Consider the following 5,243-nt stretch of genomic DNA (forward strand, 5'->3'; position numbering starts at 1 on the left):
CAGGCCACAGCGAGATGTTGTTTGGTTGCAGATTTGCACACACAGGCTTCCACTTTTACTGTCTGTGCACGCACCCCGAGCATGCGTGCTCGCATCACCAGAGCCAGGCTCTGGAGAAACGAGTGATTTCTGCGTATCACCGGAGCCTAGCTCCAGGTACCTCTTTGCAGCCCGCGAGACAGGCCCCATCGCTGGAGCAGCCAACCAATCAGCTGGAGCTTGCATCGGGAGAGCCTGGTCGGCGCCCACGCAGCCAACCAAACACACCCATACTGTACTCGCGTGTAGAGGTAGGCAAAGTCAGCAGTCCCTGTTCCTTCCACGAAATTTCTCACTGTTCCTCCTCTCCTCCGCCTTCTATACCTCCGCTCTGGCGCGTAGGCGAGGAGTGCGTCCCATTTCCGCCGCCGCTCTGGCGCCGTCCTCGCCGACCCACCATCTGTCCTCGGTGGCGCTGCTCCTCGCTCACAGCCGGTATGGCCGGTGGCGCGTGAGGCCGCCCGGATTCGCTGCTCCCCGACCACGACTGGTTCGGCCAGGTGAACGTGCGGCCGGTCCAGCGCCGCCGCTGCTTGCTCGCGGCAGCCTACCCTGCGCCTCGGCTCCTCTCTCGCGTCGCGACCGTCCAGCGGCTGCCTTCGCTCCTCGCCCGCGGCCGTTCTAGCGGCGCCGCTGCCTGCTCGTGGCCTACCCTACACTCCGGCTCCTCGCAGGCAGCCGGCCAGGCGACGGCGACGGCCGTCGCTCTCCGCCCGCGGCCAGTACGGCCAGGCGGCGCGTGCGCCCGCCCCGGCTTCAATCGCCGCTCCTCGCCCACCGCGGCCTGCCATGCGCCCCGGCTCCTCGCCCACGACCGGCTAGGCGGCGGCCGTCGCTCCCTGCCCACGGCCAGACCAACGCCATTGCTTCTCGCCTGCGGCCAACTCAGTGCTGCAGCTCCTCAGGAGCCTCTTGTCCCGGTACTGCTCGAGGGAGGACTGGTCCGGGAGGGAGGTCTGCTCGATCGCGGCCGGAGGTCGCGCACCGCTCTGAGGTCGTCGCCAGCCACCGCGGCCTCGCGCTCCGAGTAGGCGGAGGCGATGTAATGGCCCCGCCCCTCCTCGCCTAGCTGCCGCGCCCGCGCCGCCGGGGTGGGACCTGGAGAAGGAGGGAGGGCTGGTAGCAGCTGCGCCTCGGGGCCCCGGTTGAGTGGGCGTCGGCGGCGCACACGGCCGCGGCGCTGGTGTGCGCCATGGCGGCCACCGTGCTCGCGCTCGTGCACATCTACCGCCGCCTCCTCCACCAGCCAATCTACCAGCGATTCATCATCTGCATGATCTTCGTGGTCCCGGTAATTCTCCCCGTCCGGCGCTACCCTTCCTGTTCATCAGTTCCCCAGCGCCAAATCTATTGCTGCTTTCGTGAAAAATGTCCTTTTGGGGGCGAATTTGAGAGTGTTTTGCAGAATCGCAGTTATTAGCTTGAATAAGACCCGGTTTAGGTGACTTTGCAGGAGTTCGTTGCTTGCCAATGCCATTGGGTTTGTTTATGCTCTTAGGTTTCAGTCGGGGGCTCGGGGCCTAAAGTGTCTTCTCAGACAGGGTGCCCGTGAAAGCCCAGCTGTAATTGGAAATTGAAGTACCCAGTGATAAATTTGATGTAGCTTTGTGCGCCATGTATGTAGCTCTATGTGATTTTGCCCTAGTTTTCTTTGATGTATGCAATTGACTTTATTGTGGCTTTGGAGCTTGTGATTTTCTCCAGAGTATGTGGGTTGGGTGCTTCGGGGTGAAGAAGCAGCGCCATTGCTATTTCCTATTTCCTATCTGCTAATTGCTCTCCCTCTGCACTTCTCTTTCTTCCTCCAGTTCCAGTGAAGAACGCTAATCTCTAGATCAAACGGATCCGTTGCAACCTCAACACCACTCAAGTTTCAACACGAGCTCTTCTAGGTATTACACATCTGTAGAGACAATCCTTTTCCCTCTCTACTTCTCATTCTGTTTTAATCGTATCAGATGTGTTGCGCCTCTTTTTTTTTCTTCCATAGGTCAGTTGGTAATCTAAATCTACTAATTTCAATTAGAAATCTAGATCTACTAATTTCTCTCCTCTTTGTTCATTCAGAGAGGGGTTACTTTCAAATGAAAATAAAAAGGGTTAAACCAGATTACACGGTATATTTAAACAACTGTAATTTATGGACGTTTCTTGCTTTGAGGGGAAACAATTTTGAAGGTGATGCATTAAATGTGAAGCAAAGTTGAATAATGCCCTGAACCAATACTTTTTTATATTAATTATTTATTGTTATGGTGAAAAGGAAATATAAAACATAGTTGACTAATGCTCTGTTCTTTAGAGTTGCAGGCCTTGAATGGTTGTCTCATGATCAAAACATATGGTGGCCTGAACCAACAATGACTTCCTGTATGTTCCAGCATTGGACAATATATGGTCATGTTTATAATTTTTACTACTGGTGGGAAGTATGTTCATAATTTTTTGAAGAGCTAGAGGAGTTGGCTTAGTTCAAGGTATTGGCTGCACCAGCGCTCTTAAGTTCTTTTTTAAACTTGAACACATATTCAGATGAAATACTTAGGTATCCATACATGTTAAAAGAATCATTATTATATATGTTGATGCTTAAGGGCTATACCGCTAGATTGTTTACTGCAACTTGCAACTGTATTTATTTTTGCTAAACCAGCGTGTAGTTCCTACCTGCATCCTACTAGCTCCATTGACTCATCATTTTTCCACCTAATTTTTAGGTATGTTATATTTACTCATTAGCATTTGATTACTTAAATAATATACTCCTAATAACCATTTTGCTACTGATAACACATGCTTTCCCAATGACAAATCTTGCAGGGATCCTGATTTCAAGGTACATTCCTAACTCTATCAGGGTCCAAAACTCTCTTCTATTACAGCTTCTACTGCCAATTGCAGTATTTTTTTATCAACATTATGCAAGTAACCTGGCACAACATTGCACCTGTTCCGGAAAATCTTTGGTCTCAAATCACAAAGTGTTATTCACAGCAAGAACATCCAATAACTGAATCTCAGTAGAGCAAGAAAGCAATTATTTGTTGCAGGGACCTAATTTGCAGGTGCAATTCTGGCTCAGCAGCTGTCACGTCATTAAATAGAAAAGTTTATATTTTTTAAATCTTGTGTGGTTACTATAGTACTAATAGTTTTTAAGTTCAAAACCCTGCAGGACATCTACGCCTATATTGGGAAGGTCACTCCTCTCGGACCACCACAAATTAGGTTATGCTAAATTTCAAAGTAGCTTAAACTATGTAGTTGATAGTTACTACTTCCTAGGCAAAATGTAAAATAATAAAATTTCCTTGTATTAACCATAAATTTGGCCTGATGTTTTTATGTTCCCCGATAAATAATATGAATGTAATAATGTTACAAGTTCCAGTATTTAGATTGCAACTTTATTAACACTTACAGAGCTTACATATATTTAACTAGATTTTCTATTTCATGAAATTCTAAATAATAAAATAGATACAAAGCAAATATGAGTGCGCGCCTAGAGTGCTATTTTCCTACATCTTTAACTCCAATCTTTCTGTTTCTCTTTTCACTGTAAAATGTGAAAAAAATATAAATACCATTCCTATAAATGCACGACTCCTGTGAATAAAAACAACTTCTCTTACCATGATAATTACCTCCGGTAATTCAAAGAAATTATGAGCGCGCGCAACGCGTGCGCAATCCACTAGTAGTTTATCATTTGTGAGAGATGAGAAGAAAAGACAGGCCCATATATTTGTTGTACCACAACAGGCAACGTAGGTGAGTGGACAAATAACACCTCGTACTCTCCGACTAAAAGCACCGGCAACAATAATCTCTATCTCTACTACTAAAAAGAGGAGGCTAAGTGTGGATCGGATCTACCAAGGGAACATGGAGCTGCTTGAGCCCGACCACGCACATACTGGCTGCCAATTCAAACCGCCATTGAAATTAAGGAGAGTTGAGGTGTTGGAGGAAGACAAAGAGGGAGAAGAGAGCAAGCCGGGGATGAGGAAGCGGAGGAGGAAGAGGGGCATAAAGGTCACGCGACCATATCTTTTTGCAGCTAAGCAGCGTGCTTCAAACGCTGCCTTGTGTGCGCAGATCTCCTCCCGAGCTCCCTCGCCAGTCTCCACACCTGCTACTGTGCTACAACGACTTGCAATGGCCGGATCTCTTTTGCCCGCCCCTTTAGGCCTAGTTTGGAAGCCCGTTTCCCGGCCGGGATCCCCGTCATTTCCCTGGGCCGGCAGCCCACGCTGAATCCTTCCACGCGGAGCCCGACATGTGACTTTGGAAGCCTGCTACATTGGGATTTCCGGCCCGGGTGAGCCCGATATCCCCGTGGAATCAGGCCCGGCCTACGAACATCGGGGAGAAGTCCCCCCGTCCGACCGTCCCTCGTGGCCTCGTCTCTCGCTCGACTCCGCGAGGCGCCGAAGCGGAAGTGCCGCCGCCGTCGGCGCCGCCGCCGGCGCTTGATCTCCTCTTCCAACCTTGCGATGACAGCTTCTCCTCCGCCGGTGTCCCTGCAGTCTCCTCCTTCGCATCAGGTGATTCCCCTCTCCCCGTTCCCTGGCATCTTCTTGCCCCCAAGCTAGGGTTCCTCCTCTCCTCACATCTTTTCTTGTACATCTTGTTGAAGAAAATTCGCAGCCAGGAGCAAGAGGAGATCCTGGCGTGGGTTCAATGGAGCAGGCGATCTGATACGCACACTCCTCTCCATTCTCCCTGATCCCTCCCAGATCGACGCTTATAATAGGTAAAGCAAACTCTGATGTGCCATATTTTGTTGATTTCCAGTGCCTCAGTGCTTCGCATGTACCATTTGCTTTGCATCTTGATCACAATTGTCACCGAAAAACACTGCTGATTTGCCTTTGTTCACCAACTGTCCCGATCCCCTATTATACAAGTCCAGGATCTCATTAATTCTAGGCGCCTCTTTCTGTTGCCAGTACCTGCTGGAGTTGTCAGGAAGGGTGGTACAATTTTGCTACTGATAGTGGCTCATACTGTTTAAATTTGATATCTTTTCACTCATGTCTTGGCGTTGCATTCATGACCTTTTTTGGACTACTGGTAGCTGAGTTAGAAAGTAGTAGTCCTAGTATGGTATGACACTGAACTTCATGTGTGAAGCTTCATGTGTTTAACTGCAAGAACGTATGGTATGACATGAGCAGCCGCTAAGTAGTAGACTAGTG

The 5,243-nt window shown here is 49.3% G+C and overlaps 1 long non-coding RNA gene across 5 annotated transcripts; it reads left to right on the forward strand.

The window, feature by feature from the left end:
- Positions 1-344: 344 nt before the first annotated feature.
- On the forward strand, positions 345-3,453 carry LOC120692200. Of its 5 annotated transcripts, none has more exons than XR_005682516.1 (5): positions 345-1,330; positions 1,848-1,931; positions 2,350-2,756; positions 2,860-3,104; positions 3,215-3,453. It is a non-coding gene; the product is annotated as an uncharacterized LOC120692200 (long non-coding RNA). The 5 variants fall into 5 exon arrangements; XR_005682514.1 differs by having other exon boundaries at positions 347-1,330; positions 2,342-2,756; XR_005682515.1 differs by having other exon boundaries at positions 355-1,330; positions 2,342-2,516.
- Positions 3,454-5,243: the final 1,790 nt, after the last annotated feature.

This window comes from Panicum virgatum, chromosome 9N (genome assembly GCF_016808335.1).
Source record: "Panicum virgatum strain AP13 chromosome 9N, P.virgatum_v5, whole genome shotgun sequence".
In the NCBI taxonomy this organism is placed as follows: domain Eukaryota; kingdom Viridiplantae; phylum Streptophyta; class Magnoliopsida; order Poales; family Poaceae; genus Panicum; species Panicum virgatum.